Source organism: Balaenoptera physalus (assembly GCF_965194825.1).
Source record: "Balaenoptera physalus genome assembly, chromosome: 8".
Taxonomy (NCBI): Eukaryota; Metazoa; Chordata; class Mammalia; order Artiodactyla; family Balaenopteridae; genus Balaenoptera; species Balaenoptera physalus.
The window spans coordinates 34,202,385-34,224,041 of record NC_138887.1 but is presented as its reverse complement, the minus strand read 5'-3'; positions in this window follow the sequence as shown (position 1 = coordinate 34,224,041).

The following is a 21,657-nucleotide window of genomic DNA, read 5'->3' as shown; positions in this document are numbered from 1 at the left end:
TCAATCAGCTGTGGGTCTAGATATGGTCAATCCAGGTGGCATCACAGCCCCTGAACGAATTTTGTAAGAATTTCTCTCTCCTTCACTGTCTTTGTTTCACGGGTTTTTAAAAGTAATTGATTTTTATAATGGGGTTTAGCTGCTTTCACTGCTGTGTTTATGCCGCTTTACACCCACTTGACTCACTTACAGAGAGATATCAATACATAGGTTTTAAGATTCTTACTAGTCAGATATATTCTTGGGCGGTGAATAGGGGGTGTTGAGTCCAATTTACTGAGCAAGGAGTAGGTCTTGTCTATTACCTATTGGGTTTATGGAACGGTATCTGAGCTCAAATGAAACCCTTGTTTTTTGCGTCACCCCACCTCACCTTTCCCGTTAAGCAGCCATAGTGTGTTTTCTAAACGTGTGACTCTGTTCTGTTTTGTAATTCAGTTCAAGGGTAGCGGTTTTTATATTCCCTCTATAAGTGATATCTCATGATAAGTGTCTTTTTCTGTGTGACTTATTTCACTTAGAATCGTCGTACCTAAATCCACTCATCATGCTGCTAGTAGACTTATGACGTTGATTTCATGGCTGAGTGATATTCCGTTGTACATAGGAACCACAACTTCTTAATCCATTTTTCTCTTTACTGGGATATTTAAGGTGTAACGAAGTGGAGGTTCTTGTCAACAGAGCAGCCCTAAACTTTGGGGTGCCTGTGTCTTGCTGATTTTTAGTTTTCCCAATTTATACGCCCATGAGTGGAAGTGCCCTATGCTCTCTAAGCTGAGTTTTTTAGATGTTTCAGGACACACCGTACCCTTCTCGAGAGTGGCTGTTGGCAATTTACATCACGCCCATCAGCGTAGCAAGGCTCCCGTTTCTCCATGGCCTGTCCTGCATTTGTCGTTTTGACACTTTATTCAGCATGGCCCTTTTGACCGATGGGAAGCGAGACTTCTTTGTAGCGCTGATTTGCCTTTCCAGGTTGCTTGGTTGGCCAAAAAGGGCGTATGCGTTTTTTCCTGAATATATTCAGGAAAAAACGCATACGCCCTTTTTGGCCAAGGGCATCATTGTCGAGGTTTTGCCGCTTTTCCTGTGCTTTAAAGGCGATTCGAATCTCCCTCCTGAAATCTGTTTCCTGCAATTCTGCCTTGCTTTCAAATCCTCTTCGTTGCCTTTCCTCAATATATTTGTGGACGAGAGTGATCATGTATAAGTCTGCAGGTTTGTGAATTGCAGTGCCCCTGAGCTCCATTTTTCAACTCGCTTTCTTGGGAGCTGGCCGCAAAAGCGCAGGATTGCTTCAGGCCCTACTGTGGTCCCGGGCGGCAGGCTGAGCCTGTGGTTAATTCTTCTTCCTGATGGGAAAATAGAGTGACCTGTGCCTGTCCCAACACCTAGAGCTAGTCTCTCATTGGTTCCCCCTCTTCCCGTTCATTCTCAGAACAAATTGCAACCTGTACGGAACAGGAGGTTAAAGGTGCTGATTCTTCAAAGAGGGAGATTGCTAGTAAAGGGGCTGGAATGGCGAACCCGAGCACAAGGAGATGAGAAATGAGGTGCATTTTAGAAATCTTTCCCGATCACACCGTGTACCATCTTCTGGGTTTCTCATGCATGTTTTCGATGTAGGAAGATGCCCTTGAACCTGGAGATTTGGGACCCATGGGATGGGTACCACGCAGTATTACTTTAAAGGGTCTGCGTTTGCTCACCCAACCTCACCAAACCTCTCAGCCCCAAGAGTGTCCACCCTTATGTCTCAATCAGCTGTGGGTCTAGATATGGTCAATCCAGGTGGCATCACAGCCCCTGAACGAATTTTGTAAGAATTTCTCTCTCCTTCACTGTCTTTGTTTCACGGGTTTTTAAAAGTAATTGATTTTTATAATGGGGTTTAGCTGCTTTCACTGCTGTGTTTATGCCGCTTTACACCCACTTGACTCACTTACAGAGAGATATCAATACATAGGTTTTAAGATTCTTACTAGTCAGATATATTCTTGGGCGGTGAATAGGGGGTGTTGAGTCCAATTCACTGAGCAAGGAGTAGGTCTTGTCTATTACCTATTGGGTTTATGGAACGGTATCTGAGCTCAAATGAAACCCTTGTTTTTTGCATCACCCCACCTCACCTTTCCCGTTAAGCAGCCATAGTGTGTTTTCTAAACGTGTGACTCTGTTCTGTTTTGTAATTCAGTTCAAGGGTAGCGGTTTTTATATTCCCTCTATAAGTGATATCTCATGATAAGTGTCTTTTTCTGTGTGACTTATTTCACTTAGAATCGTCGTACCTAAATCCACTCATCATGCTGCTACTAGACTTATGACGTTGATTTCATGGCTGAGTGATATTCCGTTGTACATAGGAACCACAACTTCTTAATCCATTTTTCTCTTTACTGGGATATTTAACGTGTAACGAAGTGGAGGTTCTTGTCAACAGAGCAGCCCTAAACTTTGGGGTGCCTGTGTCTTGCTGATTTTTAGTTTTCCCAATTTATACGCCCATGAGTGGAAGTGCCCTATGCTCTCTAAGCTGAGTTTTTTAGATGTTTCAGGACACACCGTACCCTTCTCGAGAGTGGCTGTTGGCAATTTACATCACGCCCATCAGCGTAGCAAGGCTCCCGTTTCTCCATGGCCTGTCCTGCATTTGTCGTTTTGACACTTTATTCAGCATGGCCCTTTTGACCGATGGGAAGCGAGACTTCTTTGTAGCGCTGATTTGCCTTTCCAGGTTGCTCGGTTGGCCAAAAAGGGCGTATGCGTTTTTTCCTGAATATATTCAGGAAAAAACGCATACGCCCTTTTTGGCCAAGGGCATCATTGTCGAGGTTTTGCCGCTTTTCCTGTGCTTTAAAGGCGATTCGAATCTCCCTCCTGAAATCTGTTTCCTGCAATTCTGCCTTGCTTTCAAATCCTCTTCGTTGCCTTTCCTCAATATATTTGTGGACGAGAGTGATCATGTATAAGTCTGCAGGTTTGTGAATTGCAGTGCCCCTGAGCTCCATTTTTCAACTCGCTTTCTTGGGAGCTGGCCGCAAAAGCGCAGGATTGCTTCAGGCCCTACTGTGGTCCCGGGCGGCAGGCTGAGCCTGTGGTTAATTCTTCTTCCTGATGGGAAAATAGAGTGACCTGTGCCTGTCCCAACACCTAGAGCTAGTCTCTCATTGGTTCCCCCTCTTCCCGTTCATTCTCAGAACAAATTGCAACCTGTACGGAACAGGAGGTTAAAGGTGCTGATTCTTCAAAGAGGGAGATTGCTAGTAAAGGGGCTGGAATGGCGAACCCGAGCACAAGGAGATGAGAAATGAGGTGCATTTTAGAAATCTTTCCCGATCACACCGTGTACCATCTTCTGGGTTTCTCATGCATGTTTTCGATGTAGGAAGATGCCCTTGAACCTGGAGATTTCGGACCCATGGGATGGGTACCACGCAGTATTACTTTAAAGGGTCTGCGTTTGCTCACCCAACCTCACCAAACCTCTCAGCCCCAAGAGTGTCCACCCTTATGTCTCAATCAGCTGTGGGTCTAGATATGGTCAATCCAGGTGGCATCACAGCCCCTGAACGAATTTTGTAAGAATTTCTCTCTCCTTCACTGTCTTTGTTTCACGGGTTTTTAAAAGTAATTGATTTTTATAATGGGGTTTAGCTGCTTTCACTGCTGTGTTTATGCCGCTTTACACCCACTTGACTCACTTACAGAGAGATATCAATACATAGGTTTTAAGATTCTTACTAGTCAGATATATTCTTGGGCGGTGAATAGGGGGTGTTGAGTCCAATTCACTGAGCAAGGAGTAGGTCTTGTCTATTACCTATTGGGTTTATGGAACGGTATCTGAGCTCAAATGAAACCCTTGTTTTTTGCATCACCCCACCTCACCTTTCCCGTTAAGCAGCCATAGTGTGTTTTCTAAACGTGTGACTCTGTTCTGTTTTGTAATTCAGTTCAAGGGTAGCGGTTTTTATATTCCCTCTATAAGTGATATCTCATGATAAGTGTCTTTTTCTGTGTGACTTATTTCACTTAGAATCGTCGTACCTAAATCCACTCATCATGCTGCTACTAGACTTATGACGTTGATTTCATGGCTGAGTGATATTCCGTTGTACATAGGAACCACAACTTCTTAATCCATTTTTCTCTTTACTGGGATATTTAAGGTGTAACGAAGTGGAGGTTCTTGTCAACAGAGCAGCCCTAAACTTTGGGGTGCCTGTGTCTTGCTGATTTTTAGTTTTCCCAATTTATACGCCCATGAGTGGAAGTGCCCTATGCTCTCTAAGCTGAGTTTTTTAGATGTTTCAGGACACACCGTACCCTTCTCGAGAGTGGCTGTTGGCAATTTACATCACGCCCATCAGCGTAGCAAGGCTCCCGTTTCTCCATGGCCTGTCCTGCATTTGTCGTTTTGACACTTTATTCAGCATGGCCCTTTTGACCGATGGGAAGCGAGACTTCTTTGTAGCGCTGATTTGCCTTTCCAGGTTGCTCGGTTGGCCAAAAAGGGCGTATGCGTTTTTTCCTGAATATATTCAGGAAAAAACGCATACGCCCTTTTTGGCCAAGGGCATCATTGTCGAGGTTTTGCCGCTTTTCCTGTGCTTTAAAGGCGATTCGAATCTCCCTCCTGAAATCTGTTTCCTGCAATTCTGCCTTGCTTTCAAATCCTCTTCGTTGCCTTTCCTCAATATATTTGTGGACGAGAGTGATCATGTATAAGTCTGCAGGTTTGTGAATTGCAGTGCCCCTGAGCTCCATTTTTCAACTCGCTTTCTTGGGAGCTGGCCGCAAAAGCGCAGGATTGCTTCAGGCCCTACTGTGGTCCCGGGCGGCAGGCTGAGCCTGTGGTTAATTCTTCTTCCTGATGGGAAAATAGAGTGACCTGTGCCTGTCCCAACACCTAGAGCTAGTCTCTCATTGGTTCCCCCTCTTCCGGTCATTCTCAGAACAAATTGCAACCTGTACGGAACAGGAGGTTAAAGGTGCTGATTCTTCAAAGAGGGAGATTGCTAGTAAAGGGGCTGGAATGGCGAACCCGAGCACAAGGAGATGAGAAATGAGGTGCATTTTAGAAATCTTTCCCGATCACACCGTGTACCATCTTCTGGGTTTCTCATGCATGTTTTCGATGTAGGAAGATGCCCTTGAACCTGGAGATTTCGGACCCATGGGATGGGTACCACGCAGTATTACTTTAAAGGGTCTGCCTTTGCTCACCCAACCTCACCAAACCTCTCAGCCCCAAGAGTGTCCACCCTTATGTCTCAATCAGCTGTGGGTCTAGATATGGTCAATCCAGGTGGCATCACAGCCCCTGAACGAATTTTGTAAGAATTTCTCTCTCCTTCACTGTCTTTGTTTCACGGGTTTTTAAAAGTAATTGATTTTTATAATGGGGTTTAGCTGCTTTTCACTGCTGTGTTTATGCCGCTTTACACCCACTTGACTCACTTACAGAGAGATATCAATACATAGGTTTTAAGATTCTTACTAGTCAGATATATTCTTGGGCGGTGAATAGGGGGTGTTGAGTCCAATTCACTGAGCAAGGAGTAGGTCTTGTCTATTACCTATTGGGTTTATGGAACGGTATCTGAGCTAATTTGAAACCCTTGTTTTATGCATCACCCCACCTCACCTTTCCCGTTAGGCAGCCATAGTGTGTTTTCTAAACGTGTGACTCTGTTCTGTTTTGTAATTCAGTTCAAGGGTAGCGGTTTTTACATTCCCTCTATAAGTGATATCTTATGATAAGTGTCTTTTTCTGTGTGACTTATTTCACTTAGAATCGTCGTACCTAAATCCACTCATCATGCTGCTACTAGCCTTATGACGTTGATTTCATGACTGAGTGATATTCCATTGTACATAAGGACCACAACTTCTTTATCCATTTTTCTCTTTCCTGGGATATTTAAGGTGTAACGAAGTGGAGGTTCTTGTCAACAGAGCAGCCCTAACCTTTGGGGTGCCTGTGTCTTGCTGATTTTTAGTTTTCCCAATTTATACGCCCATGAGTGGAAGTGCCCTATGCTCTCTAAGCTGAGTTTTTTAGATGTTTCAGGACACACCGTACACTTCTCCAGAGTGGCTGTTGGCAATTTACATCCTGCCCATCAGCGTAGCAAGGCTCCCGTTTCTCCATGGCCTGTCCTGCATTTCTGGTTTTGACACTTTATTCAGCATGGCCCTTTTGACCGATGGGAAGCGAGACTTCTTTGTAGCGCTGATTTGCCTTTCCAGGTTGCTTGGTTGGCCAAAAAGGGCGTATGCGTTTTTTCCTGAATATATTCAGGAAAAAACGCATACGCCCTTTTTGGCCAAGGGCATCATTGTCGAGGTTTTGCCGCTTTTCCTGTGCTTTAAAGGCGATTCGAATCTCCCTCCTGAAATCTGTTTCCTGCAATTCTGCCTTGCTTTCAAATCCTCTTCGTTGCCTTCCCTCAATATATTTGTGGACGAGAGTGATCATGTATAAGTCTGCAGGTTTGTGAATTACAGTGCCCCTGAGCTCCATTTTTCAACTCGCTTTCTTGGGAGCTGGCCGCAAAAGCGCAGGATTGCTTCAGGCCCTACTGTGGTCCAGGGCGACAGGCTGAGCCTGTGGTTAATTCTTCTTCCTGATGGGAAAATAGAGTGACCTGTGCCTGTCCCAACACCTAGAGCTAGTCTCTCATTGGTTCCCCCTCTTCCCGTTCATCCTCAGGACAAATTGCAACCTGGACGGAACAGGAGGTTAAAGGTGCTGATTGTCCAAGGAGGGAGATTGCTAGTAAAGCGGCTGGAATGGCGAACCCGAGCACAAGGAGATGAGAAATGAGGTGCGTTTCAGAAACCTTTCCCGATCACACGGTGTACCATCTTCTGGGTTTCTCATGCATGTTTTCGATGTAGGAAGAAGCCCTTGAAACTGGAGATTTGGGACCCATGGGATGGGTACCACGCAGTATTACTTTAAAGGGTCTGCGTTTGCTCACCCAACCTCACCAAACCTCTCAGCCCCAAGAGTGTCCACCCTTATGTCTCAATCAGCTGTGGGTCTAGATATGGTCAATCCAGGTGGCATCACAGCCCCTGAACGAATTTTGTAAGAATTTCTCTCTCCTTCACTGTCTTTGTTTCACGGGTTTTTAAAAGTAATTGATTTTTATAATGGGGTTTAGCTGCTTTCACTGCTGTGTTTATGCCGCTTTACACCCACTTGACTCACTTACAGAGAGATATCAATACATAGGTTTTAAGATTCTTACTAGTCAGATATATTCTTGGGCGGTGAATAGGGGGTGTTGAGTCCAATTTACTGAGCAAGGAGTAGGTCTTGTCTATTACCTATTGGGTTTATGGAACGGTATCTGAGCTCAAATGAAACCCTTGTTTTTTGCGTCACCCCACCTCACCTTTCCCGTTAAGCAGCCATAGTGTGTTTTCTAAACGTGTGACTCTGTTCTGTTTTGTAATTCAGTTCAAGGGTAGCGGTTTTTATATTCCCTCTATAAGTGATATCTCATGATAAGTGTCTTTTTCTGTGTGACTTATTTCACTTAGAATCGTCGTACCTAAATCCACTCATCATGCTGCTAGTAGACTTATGACGTTGATTTCATGGCTGAGTGATATTCCGTTGTACATAGGAACCACAACTTCTTAATCCATTTTTCTCTTTACTGGGATATTTAAGGTGTAACGAAGTGGAGGTTCTTGTCAACAGAGCAGCCCTAAACTTTGGGGTGCCTGTGTCTTGCTGATTTTTAGTTTTCCCAATTTATACGCCCATGAGTGGAAGTGCCCTATGCTCTCTAAGCTGAGTTTTTTAGATGTTTCAGGACACACCGTACCCTTCTCGAGAGTGGCTGTTGGCAATTTACATCACGCCCATCAGCATAGCAAGGCTCCCGTTTCTCCATGGCCTGTCCTGCATTTGTCGTTTTGACACTTTATTCAGCATGGCCCTTTTGACCGATGGGAAGCGAGACTTCTTTGTAGCGCTGATTTGCCTTTCCAGGTTGCTTGGTTGGCCAAAAAGGGCGTATGCGTTTTTTCCTGAATATATTCAGGAAAAAACGCATACGCCCTTTTTGGCCAAGGGCATCATTGTCGAGGTTTTGCCGCTTTTCCTGTGCTTTAAAGGCGATTCGAATCTCCCTCCTGAAATCTGTTTCCTGCAATTCTGCCTTGCTTTCAAATCCTCTTCGTTGCCTTTCCTCAATATATTTGTGGACGAGAGTGATCATGTATAAGTCTGCAGGTTTGTGAATTGCAGTGCCCCTGAGCTCCATTTTTCAACTCGCTTTCTTGGGAGCTGGCCGCAAAAGCGCAGGATTGCTTCAGGCCCTACTGTGGTCCCGGGCGGCAGGCTGAGCCTGTGGTTAATTCTTCTTCCTGATGGGAAAATAGAGTGACCTGTGCCTGTCCCAACACCTAGAGCTAGTCTCTCATTGGTTCCCCCTCTTCCCGTTCATTCTCAGAACAAATTGCAACCTGTACGGAACAGGAGGTTAAAGGTGCTGATTCTTCAAAGAGGGAGATTGCTAGTAAAGGGGCTGGAATGGCGAACCCGAGCACAAGGAGATGAGAAATGAGGTGCATTTTAGAAATCTTTCCCGATCACACCGTGTACCATCTTCTGGGTTTCTCATGCATGTTTTCGATGTAGGAAGATGCCCTTGAACCTGGAGATTTGGGACCCATGGGATGGGTACCACGCAGTATTACTTTAAAGGGTCTGCGTTTGCTCACCCAACCTCACCAAACCTCTCAGCCCCAAGAGTGTCCACCCTTATGTCTCAATCAGCTGTGGGTCTAGATATGGTCAATCCAGGTGGCATCACAGCCCCTGAACGAATTTTGTAAGAATTTCTCTCTCCTTCACTGTCTTTGTTTCACGGGTTTTTAAAAGTAATTGATTTTTATAATGGGGTTTAGCTGCTTTCACTGCTGTGTTTATGCCGCTTTACACCCACTTGACTCACTTACAGAGAGATATCAATACATAGGTTTTAAGATTCTTACTAGTCAGATATATTCTTGGGCGGTGAATAGGGGGTGTTGAGTCCAATTCACTGAGCAAGGAGTAGGTCTTGTCTATTACCTATTGGGTTTATGGAACGGTATCTGAGCTCAAATGAAACCCTTGTTTTTTGCATCACCCCACCTCACCTTTCCCGTTAAGCAGCCATAGTGTGTTTTCTAAACGTGTGACTCTGTTCTGTTTTGTAATTCAGTTCAAGGGTAGCGGTTTTTATATTCCCTCTATAAGTGATATCTCATGATAAGTGTCTTTTTCTGTGTGACTTATTTCACTTAGAATCGTCGTACCTAAATCCACTCATCATGCTGCTACTAGACTTATGACGTTGATTTCATGGCTGAGTGATATTCCGTTGTACATAGGAACCACAACTTCTTAATCCATTTTTCTCTTTACTGGGATATTTAAGGTGTAACGAAGTGGAGGTTCTTGTCAACAGAGCAGCCCTAAACTTTGGGGTGCCTGTGTCTTGCTGGTTTTTAGTTTTCCCAATTTATACGCCCATGAGTGGAAGTGCCCTATGCTCTCTAAGCTGAGTTTTTTAGATGTTTCAGGACACACCGTACACTTCTCCAGAGTGGCTGTTGGCAATTTACATCCTGCCCATCAGCGTAGCAAGGCTCCCGTTTCTCCATGGCCTGTCCTGCATTTCTGGTTTTGACACTTTATTCAGCATGGCCCTTTTGACCGATGGGAAGCGAGACTTCTTTGTAGCGCTGATTTGCCTTTCCAGGTTGCTTGGTTGGCCAAAAAGGGCGTATGCGTTTTTTCCTGAATATATTCAGGAAAAAACGCATACGCCCTTTTTGGCCAAGGGCATCATTGTCGAGGTTTTGCCGCTTTTCCTGTGCTTTAAAGGCGATTCGAATCTCCCTCCTGAAATCTGTTTCCTGCAATTCTGCCTTGCTTTCAAATCCTCTTCGTTGCCTTCCCTCAATATATTTGTGGACGAGAGTGATCATGTATAAGTCTGCAGGTTTGTGAATTACAGTGCCCCTGAGCTCCATTTTTCAACTCGCTTTCTTGGGAGCTGGCCGCAAAAGCGCAGGATTGCTTCAGGCCCTACTGTGGTCCAGGGCGACAGGCTGAGCCTGTGGTTAATTCTTCTTCCTGATGGGAAAATAGAGTGACCTGTGCCTGTCCCAACACCTAGAGCTAGTCTCTCATTGGTTCCCCCTCTTCCCGTTCATCCTCAGGACAAATTGCAACCTGGACGGAACAGGAGGTTAAAGGTGCTGATTGTCCAAGGAGGGAGATTGCTAGTAAAGCGGCTGGAATGGCGAACCCGAGCACAAGGAGATGAGAAATGAGGTGCGTTTCAGAAACCTTTCCCGATCACACGGTGTACCATCTTCTGGGTTTCTCATGCATGTTTTCGATGTAGGAAGAAGCCCTTGAAACTGGAGATTTGGGACCCATGGGATGGGTACCACGCAGTATTACTTTAAAGGGTCTGCGTTTGCTCACCCAACCTCACCAAACCTCTCAGCCCCAAGAGTGTCCACCCTTATGTCTCAATCAGCTGTGGGTCTAGATATGGTCAATCCAGGTGGCATCACAGCCCCTGAACGAATTTTGTAAGAATTTCTCTCTCCTTCACTGTCTTTGTTTCACGGGTTTTTAAAAGTAATTGATTTTTATAATGGGGTTTAGCTGCTTTCACTGCTGTGTTTATGCCGCTTTACACCCACTTGACTCACTTACAGAGAGATATCAATACATAGGTTTTAAGATTCTTACTAGTCAGATATATTCTTGGGCGGTGAATAGGGGGTGTTGAGTCCAATTTACTGAGCAAGGAGTAGGTCTTGTCTATTACCTATTGGGTTTATGGAACGGTATCTGAGCTCAAATGAAACCCTTGTTTTTTGCGTCACCCCACCTCACCTTTCCCGTTAAGCAGCCATAGTGTGTTTTCTAAACGTGTGACTCTGTTCTGTTTTGTAATTCAGTTCAAGGGTAGCGGTTTTTATATTCCCTCTATAAGTGATATCTCATGATAAGTGTCTTTTTCTGTGTGACTTATTTCACTTAGAATCGTCGTACCTAAATCCACTCATCATGCTGCTAGTAGACTTATGACGTTGATTTCATGGCTGAGTGATATTCCGTTGTACATAGGAACCACAACTTCTTAATCCATTTTTCTCTTTACTGGGATATTTAAGGTGTAACGAAGTGGAGGTTCTTGTCAACAGAGCAGCCCTAAACTTTGGGGTGCCTGTGTCTTGCTGATTTTTAGTTTTCCCAATTTATACGCCCATGAGTGGAAGTGCCCTATGCTCTCTAAGCTGAGTTTTTTAGATGTTTCAGGACACACCGTACCCTTCTCGAGAGTGGCTGTTGGCAATTTACATCACGCCCATCAGCGTAGCAAGGCTCCCGTTTCTCCATGGCCTGTCCTGCATTTGTCGTTTTGACACTTTATTCAGCATGGCCCTTTTGACCGATGGGAAGCGAGACTTCTTTGTAGCGCTGATTTGCCTTTCCAGGTTGCTTGGTTGGCCAAAAAGGGCGTATGCGTTTTTTCCTGAATATATTCAGGAAAAAACGCATACGCCCTTTTTGGCCAAGGGCATCATTGTCGAGGTTTTGCCGCTTTTCCTGTGCTTTAAAGGCGATTCGAATCTCCCTCCTGAAATCTGTTTCCTGCAATTCTGCCTTGCTTTCAAATCCTCTTCGTTGCCTTTCCTCAATATATTTGTGGACGAGAGTGATCATGTATAAGTCTGCAGGTTTGTGAATTGCAGTGCCCCTGAGCTCCATTTTTCAACTCGCTTTCTTGGGAGCTGGCCGCAAAAGCGCAGGATTGCTTCAGGCCCTACTGTGGTCCCGGGCGGCAGGCTGAGCCTGTGGTTAATTCTTCTTCCTGATGGGAAAATAGAGTGACCTGTGCCTGTCCCAACACCTAGAGCTAGTCTCTCATTGGTTCCCCCTCTTCCCGTTCATTCTCAGAACAAATTGCAACCTGTACGGAACAGGAGGTTAAAGGTGCTGATTCTTCAAAGAGGGAGATTGCTAGTAAAGGGGCTGGAATGGCGAACCCGAGCACAAGGAGATGAGAAATGAGGTGCATTTTAGAAATCTTTCCCGATCACACCGTGTACCATCTTCTGGGTTTCTCATGCATGTTTTCGATGTAGGAAGATGCCCTTGAACCTGGAGATTTGGGACCCATGGGATGGGTACCACGCAGTATTACTTTAAAGGGTCTGCGTTTGCTCACCCAACCTCACCAAACCTCTCAGCCCCAAGAGTGTCCACCCTTATGTCTCAATCAGCTGTGGGTCTAGATATGGTCAATCCAGGTGGCATCACAGCCCCTGAACGAATTTTGTAAGAATTTCTCTCTCCTTCACTGTCTTTGTTTCACGGGTTTTTAAAAGTAATTGATTTTTATAATGGGGTTTAGCTGCTTTCACTGCTGTGTTTATGCCGCTTTACACCCACTTGACTCACTTACAGAGAGATATCAATACATAGGTTTTAAGATTCTTACTAGTCAGATATATTCTTGGGCGGTGAATAGGGGGTGTTGAGTCCAATTCACTGAGCAAGGAGTAGGTCTTGTCTATTACCTATTGGGTTTATGGAACGGTATCTGAGCTCAAATGAAACCCTTGTTTTTTGCATCACCCCACCTCACCTTTCCCGTTAAGCAGCCATAGTGTGTTTTCTAAACGTGTGACTCTGTTCTGTTTTGTAATTCAGTTCAAGGGTAGCGGTTTTTATATTCCCTCTATAAGTGATATCTCATGATAAGTGTCTTTTTCTGTGTGACTTATTTCACTTAGAATCGTCGTACCTAAATCCACTCATCATGCTGCTACTAGACTTATGACGTTGATTTCATGGCTGAGTGATATTCCGTTGTACATAGGAACCACAACTTCTTAATCCATTTTTCTCTTTACTGGGATATTTAAGGTGTAACGAAGTGGAGGTTCTTGTCAACAGAGCAGCCCTAAACTTTGGGGTGCCTGTGTCTTGCTGATTTTTAGTTTTCCCAATTTATACGCCCATGAGTGGAAGTGCCCTATGCTCTCTAAGCTGAGTTTTTTAGATGTTTCAGGACACACCGTACCCTTCTCGAGAGTGGCTGTTGGCAATTTACATCACGCCCATCAGCGTAGCAAGGCTCCCGTTTCTCCATGGCCTGTCCTGCATTTGTCGTTTTGACACTTTATTCAGCATGGCCCTTTTGACCGATGGGAAGCGAGACTTCTTTGTAGCGCTGATTTGCCTTTCCAGGTTGCTCGGTTGGCCAAAAAGGGCGTATGCGTTTTTTCCTGAATATATTCAGGAAAAAACGCATACGCCCTTTTTGGCCAAGGGCATCATTGTCGAGGTTTTGCCGCTTTTCCTGTGCTTTAAAGGCGATTCGAATCTCCCTCCTGAAATCTGTTTCCTGCAATTCTGCCTTGCTTTCAAATCCTCTTCGTTGCCTTTCCTCAATATATTTGTGGACGAGAGTGATCATGTATAAGTCTGCAGGTTTGTGAATTGCAGTGCCCCTGAGCTCCATTTTTCAACTCGCTTTCTTGGGAGCTGGCCGCAAAAGCGCAGGATTGCTTCAGGCCCTACTGTGGTCCCGGGCGGCAGGCTGAGCCTGTGGTTAATTCTTCTTCCTGATGGGAAAATAGAGTGACCTGTGCCTGTCCCAACACCTAGAGCTAGTCTCTCATTGGTTCCCCCTCTTCCGGTCATTCTCAGAACAAATTGCAACCTGTACGGAACAGGAGGTTAAAGGTGCTGATTCTTCAAAGAGGGAGATTGCTAGTAAAGGGGCTGGAATGGCGAACCCGAGCACAAGGAGATGAGAAATGAGGTGCATTTTAGAAATCTTTCCCGATCACACCGTGTACCATCTTCTGGGTTTCTCATGCATGTTTTCGATGTAGGAAGATGCCCTTGAACCTGGAGATTTCGGACCCATGGGATGGGTACCACGCAGTATTACTTTAAAGGGTCTGCCTTTGCTCACCCAACCTCACCAAACCTCTCAGCCCCAAGAGTGTCCACCCTTATGTCTCAATCAGCTGTGGGTCTAGATATGGTCAATCCAGGTGGCATCACAGCCCCTGAACGAATTTTGTAAGAATTTCTCTCTCCTTCACTGTCTTTGTTTCACGGGTTTTTAAAAGTAATTGATTTTTATAATGGGGTTTAGCTGCTTTTCACTGCTGTGTTTATGCCGCTTTACACCCACTTGACTCACTTACAGAGAGATATCAATACATAGGTTTTAAGATTCTTACTAGTCAGATATATTCTTGGGCGGTGAATAGGGTGTGTTGAGTCCAATTCACTGAGCAAGGAGTAGGTCTTGTCTATTACCTATTGGGTTTATGGAACGGTATCTGAGCTAATTTGAAACCCTTGTTTTATGCATCACCCCACCTCACCTTTCCCGTTAGGCAGCCATAGTGTGTTTTCTAAACGTGTGACTCTGTTCTGTTTTGTAATTCAGTTCAAGGGTAGCGGTTTTTACATTCCCTCTATAAGTGATATCTTATGATAAGTGTCTTTTTCTGTGTGACTTATTTCACTTAGAATCGTCATACCTAAATACACTCATCATGCTGCTACTAGCCTTATGACGTTGATTTCATGACTGAGTGATATTCCATTGTACATAAGGACCACAACTTCTTTATCCATTTTTCTCTTTCCTGGGATATTTAAGGTGTAACGAAGTGGAGGTTCTTGTCAACAGAGCAGCCCTAACCTTTGGGGTGCCTGTGTCTTGCTGATTTTTAGTTTTCCCAATTTATACGCCCATGAGTGGAAGTGCCCTATGCTCTCTAAGCTGAGTTTTTTAGATGTTTCAGGACACACCGTACACTTCTCCAGAGTGGCTGTTGGCAATTTACATCCTGCCCATCAGCGTAGCAAGGCTCCCGTTTCTCCATGGCCTGTCCTGCATTTCTGGTTTTGACACTTTATTCAGCATGGCCCTTTTGACCGATGGGAAGCGAGACTTCTTTGTAGCGCTGATTTGCCTTTCCAGGTTGCTTGGTTGGCCAAAAAGGGCGTATGCGTTTTTTCCTGAATATATTCAGGAAAAAACGCATACGCCCTTTTTGGCCAAGGGCATCATTGTCGAGGTTTTGCCGCTTTTCCTGTGCTTTAAAGGCGATTCGAATCTCCCTCCTGAAATCTGTTTCCTGCAATTCTGCCTTGCTTTCAAATCCTCTTCGTTGCCTTCCCTCAATATATTTGTGGACGAGAGTGATCATGTATAAGTCTGCAGGTTTGTGAATTACAGTGCCCCTGAGCTCCATTTTTCAACTCGCTTTCTTGGGAGCTGGCCGCAAAAGCGCAGGATTGCTTCAGGCCCTACTGTGGTCCAGGGCGACAGGCTGAGCCTGTGGTTAATTCTTCTTCCTGATGGGAAAATAGAGTGACCTGTGCCTGTCCCAACACCTAGAGCTAGTCTCTCATTGGTTCCCCCTCTTCCCGTTCATCCTCAGGACAAATTGCAACCTGGACGGAACAGGAGGTTAAAGGTGCTGATTGTCCAAGGAGGGAGATTGCTAGTAAAGCGGCTGGAATGGCGAACCCGAGCACAAGGAGATGAGAAATGAGGTGCGTTTCAGAAACCTTTCCCGATCACACGGTGTACCATCTTCTGGGTTTCTCATGCATGTTTTCGATGTAGGAAGAAGCCCTTGAAACTGGAGATTTGGGACCCATGGGATGGGTACCACGCAGTATTACTTTAAAGGGTCTGCGTTTGCTCACCCAACCTCACCAAACCTCTCAGCCCCAAGAGTGTCCACCCTTATGTCTCAATCAGCTGTGGGTCTAGATATGGTCAATCCAGGTGGCATCACAGCCCCTGAACGAATTTTGTAAGAATTTCTCTCTCCTTCACTGTCTTTGTTTCACGGGTTTTTAAAAGTAATTGATTTTTATAATGGGGTTTAGCTGCTTTCACTGCTGTGTTTATGCCGCTTTACACCCACTTGACTCACTTACAGAGAGATATCAATACATAGGTTTTAAGATTCTTACTAGTCAGATATATTCTTGGGCGGTGAATAGGGGGTGTTGAGTCCAATTTACTGAGCAAGGAGTAGGTCTTGTCTATTACCTATTGGGTTTATGGAACGGTATCTGAGCTCAAATGAAACCCTTGTTTTTTGCGTCACCCCACCTCACCTTTCCCGTTAAGCAGCCATAGTGTGTTTTCTAAACGTGTGACTCTGTTCTGTTTTGTAATTCAGTTCAAGGGTAGCGGTTTTTATATTCCCTCTATAAGTGATATCTCATGATAAGTGTCTTTTTCTGTGTGACTTATTTCACTTAGAATCGTCGTACCTAAATCCACTCATCATGCTGCTAGTAGACTTATGACGTTGATTTCATGGCTGAGTGATATTCCGTTGTACATAGGAACCACAACTTCTTAATCCATTTTTCTCTTTACTGGGATATTTAAGGTGTAACGAAGTGGAGGTTCTTGTCAACAGAGCAGCCCTAAACTTTGGGGTGCCTGTGTCTTGCTGATTTTTAGTTTTCCCAATTTATACGCCCATGAGTGGAAGTGCCCTATGCTCTCTAAGCTGAGTTTTTTAGATGTTTCAGGACACACCGTACCCTTCTCGAGAGTGGCTGTTGGCAATTTACATCACGCCCATCAGCGTAGCAAGGCTCCCGTTTCTCCATGGCCTGTCCTGCATTTGTCGTTTTGACACTTTATTCAGCATGGCCCTTTTGACCGATGGGAAGCGAGACTTCTTTGTAGCGCTGATTTGCCTTTCCAGGTTGCTTGGTTGGCCAAAAAGGGCGTATGCGTTTTTTCCTGAATATATTCAGGAAAAAACGCATACGCCCTTTTTGGCCAAGGGCATCATTGTCGAGGTTTTGCCGCTTTTCCTGTGCTTTAAAGGCGATTCGAATCTCCCTCCTGAAATCTGTTTCCTGCAATTCTGCCTTGCTTTCAAATCCTCTTCGTTGCCTTTCCTCAATATATTTGTGGACGAGAGTGATCATGTATAAGTCTGCAGGTTTGTGAATTGCAGTGCCCCTGAGCTCCATTTTTCAACTGGCTTTCTTGGGAGCTGGCCGCAAAAGCGCAGGATTGCTTCAGGCCCTACTGTGGTCCCGGGCGGCAGGCTGAGCCTGTGGTTAATTCTTCTTCCTGATGGGAAAATAGAGTGACCTGTGCCTGTCCCAACACCTAGAGCTAGTCTCTCATTGGTTCCCCCTCTTCCCGTTCATTCTCAGAACAAATTGCAACCTGTACGGAACAGGAGGTTAAAGGTGCTGATTCTTCAAAGAGGGAGATTGCTAGTAAAGGGGCTGGAATGGCGAACCCGAGCACAAGGAGATGAGAAATGAGGTGCATTTTAGAAATCTTTCCCGATCACACCGTGTACCATCTTCTGGGTTTCTCATGCATGTTTTCGATGTAGGAAGATGCCCTTGAACCTGGAGATTTGGGACCCATGGGATGGGTACCACGCAGTATTACTTTAAAGGGTCTGCGTTTGCTCACCCAACCTCACCAAACCTCTCAGCCCCAAGAGTGTCCACCCTTATGTCTCAATCAGCTGTGGGTCTAGATATGGTCAATCCAGGTGGCATCACAGCCCCTGAACGAATTTTGTAAGAATTTCTCTCTCCTTCACTGTCTTTGTTTCACGGGTTTTTAAAAGTAATTGATTTTTATAATGGGGTTTAGCTGCTTTCACTGCTGTGTTTATGCCGCTTTACACCCACTTGACTCACTTACAGAGAGATATCAATACATAGGTTTTAAGATTCTTACTAGTCAGATATATTCTTGGGCGGTGAATAGGGGGTGTTGAGTCCAATTCACTGAGCAAGGAGTAGGTCTTGTCTATTACCTATTGGGTTTATGGAACGGTATCTGAGCTCAAATGAAACCCTTGTTTTTTGCATCACCCCACCTCACCTTTCCCGTTAAGCAGCCATAGTGTGTTTTCTAAACGTGTGACTCTGTTCTGTTTTGTAATTCAGTTCAAGGGTAGCGGTTTTTATATTCCCTCTATAAGTGATATCTCATGATAAGTGTCTTTTTCTGTGTGACTTATTTCACTTAGAATCGTCGTACCTAAATCCACTCATCATGCTGCTACTAGACTTATGACGTTGATTTCATGGCTGAGTGATATTCCGTTGTACATAGGAACCACAACTTCTTAATCCATTTTTCTCTTTACTGGGATATTTAAGGTGTAACGAAGTGGAGGTTCTTGTCAACAGAGCAGCCCTAAACTTTGGGGTGCCTGTGTCTTGCTGATTTTTAGTTTTCCCAATTTATACGCCCATGAGTGGAAGTGCCCTATGCTCTCTAAGCTGAGTTTTTTAGATGTTTCAGGACACACCGTACACTTCTCCAGAGTGGCTGTTGGCAATTTACATCCTGCCCATCAGCGTAGCAAGGCTCCCGTTTCTCCATGGCCTGTCCTGCATTTCTGGTTTTGACACTTTATTCAGCATGGCCCTTTTGACCGATGGGAAGCGAGACTTCTTTGTAGCGCTGATTTGCCTTTCCAGGTTGCTTGGTTGGCCAAAAAGGGCGTATGCGTTTTTTCCTGAATATATTCAGGAAAAAACGCATACGCCCTTTTTGGCCAAGGGCATCATTGTCGAGGTTTTGCCGCTTTTCCTGTGCTTTAAAGGCGATTCGAATCTCCCTCCTGAAATCTGTTTCCTGCAATTCTGCCTTGCTTTCATACCTCTTCGTTGCCTTCCCTCAATATATTTGTGGACGAGAGTGATCATGTATAAGTCTGCAGGTTTGTGAATTACAGTGCCCCTGAGCTCCATTTTTCAACTCGCTTTCTTGGGAGCTGGCCGCAAAAGCGCAGGATTGCTTCAGGCCCTACTGTGGTCCAGGGCGACAGGCTGAGCCTGTGGTTAATTCTTCTTCCTGATGGGAAAATAGAGTGACCTGTGCCTGTCCCAACACCTAGAGCTAGTCTCTCATTGGTTCCCCCTCTTCCCGTTCATCCTCAGGACAAATTGCAACCTGGACGGAACAGGAGGTTAAAGGTGCTGATTGTCCAAGGAGGGAGATTGCTAGTAAAGCGGCTGGAATGGCGAACCCGAGCACAAGGAGATGAGAAATGAGGTGCGTTTCAGAAACCTTTCCCGATCACACGGTGTACCATTTTCTGGGTTTCTCATGCATGTTTTCGATGTAGGAAGATGCCCTTGAACCTGGAGATTTGGGACCCATGGGATGGGTACCACGCAGTATTACTTTAAAGGGTCTGCGTTTGCTCACCCAACCTCACCAAACCTCTCAGCCCCAAGAGTGTCCACCCTTATGTCTCAATCAGCTGTGGGTCTAGATATGGTCAATCCAGGTGGCATCACAGCCCCTGAACGAATTTTGTAAGAATTTCTCTCTCCTTCACTGTCTTTGTTTCACGGGTTTTTAAAAGTAATTGATTTTTATAATGGGGTTTAGCTGCTTTCACTGCTGTGTTTATGCCGCTTTACACCCACTTGACTCACTTACAGAGAGATATCAATACATAGGTTTTAAGATTCTTACTAGTCAGATATATTCTTGGGCGGTGAATAGGGGGTGTTGAGTCCAATTCACTGAGCAAGGAGTAGGTCTTGTCTATTACCTATTGGGTTTATGGAACGGTATCTGAGCTCAAATGAAACCCTTGTTTTTTGCATCACCCCACCTCACCTTTCCCGTTAAGCAGCCATAGTGTGTTTTCTAAACGTGTGACTCTGTTCTGTTTTGTAATTCAGTTCAAGGGTAGCGGTTTTTATATTCCCTCTATAAGTGATATCTCATGATAAGTGTCTTTTTCTGTGTGACTTATTTCACTTAGAATCGTCATACCTAAATCCACTCATCATGCTGCTACTAGACTTATGACGTTGATTTCATGGCTGAGTGATATTCCGTTGTACATAGGAACCACAACTTCTTAATCCATTTTTCTCTTTACTGGGATATTTAAGGTGTAACGAAGTGGAGGTTCTTGTCAACAGAGCAGCCCTAAACTTTGGGGTGCCTGTGTCTTGCTGATTTTTAGTTTTCCCAATTTATACGCCCATGAGTGGAAGTGCCCTATGCTCTCTAAGCTGAGTTTTTTAGATGTTTCAGGACACACCGTACCCTTCTCGAGAGTGGCTGTTGGCAATTTACATCACGCCCATCAGCGTAGCAAGGCTCCCGTTTCTCCATGGCCTGTCCTGCATTTGTCGTTTTGACACTTTATTCAGCATGGCCCTTTTGACCGATGGGAAGCGAGACTTCTTTGTAGCGCTGATTTGCCTTTCCAGGTTGCTTGGTTGGCCAAAAAGGGCGTATGCGTTTTTTCCTGAATATATTCAGGAAAAAACGCATACGCCCTTTTTGGCCAAGGGCATCATTGTCGAGGTTTTGCCGCTTTTCCTGTGCTTTAAAGGCGATTCGAATCTCCCTCCTGAAATCTGTTTCCTGCAATTCTGCCTTGCTTTCAAATCCTCTTCGTTTCCTTTCCTCAATATATTTGTGGACGAGAGTGATCATGTATAAGTCTGCAGGTTTGTGAATTGCAGTGCCCCTGAGCTCCATTTTTCAACTCGCTTTCTTGGGAGCTGGCCGCAAAAGCGCAGGATTGCTTCAGGCCCTACTGTGGTCCCGGGCGGCAGGCTGAGCCTGTGGTTAATTCTTCTTCCTGATGGGAAAATAGAGTGACCTGTGCCTGTCCCAACACCTAGAGCTAGTCTCTCATTGGTTCCCCCTCTTCCCGTTCATTCTCAGAACAAATTGCAACCTGTACGGAACAGGAGGTTAAAGGTGCTGATTCTTCAAAGAGGGAGATTGCTCGTAAAGGGGCTGGAATGGCGAACCCGAGCACAAGGAGATGAGAAATGAGGTGCATTTTAGAAATCTTTCCCGATCACACCGTGTACCATCTTCTGGGTTTCTCATGCATGTTTTCGATGTAGGAAGATGCCCTTGAACCTGGAGATTTCGGACCCATGGGATGGGTACCACGCAGTATTACTTTAAAGGGTCTGCCTTTGCTCACCCAACCTCACCAAACCTCTCAGCCCCAAGAGTGTCCACCCTTATGTCTCAATCAGCTGTGGGTCTAGATATGGTCAATCCAGGTGGCATCACAGCCCCTGAACGAATTTTGTAAGAATTTCTCTCTCCTTCACTGTCTTTGTTTCACGGGTTTTTAAAAGTAATTGATTTTTATAATGGGGTTTAGCTGCTTTTCACTGCTGTGTTTATGCCGCTTTACACCCACTTGACTCACTTACAGAGAGATATCAATACATAGGTTTTATGATTCTTACTAGTCAGATATATTCTTGGGCGGTGAATAGGGTGTGTTGAGTCCAATTCACTGAGCAAGGAGTAGGTCTTGTCTATTACCTATTGGGTTTATGGAACGGTATCTGAGCTAATTTGAAACCCTTGTTTTATGCATCACCCCACCTCACCTTTCCCGTTAGGCAGCCATAGTGTGTTTTCTAAACGTGTGACTCTGTTCTGTTTTGTAATTCAGTTCAAGGGTAGCGGTTTTTATATTCCCTCTATAAGTGATATCTCATGATAAGTGTCTTTTTCTGTGTGACTTATTTCACTTAGAATCGTCGTACCTAAATCCACTCATCAT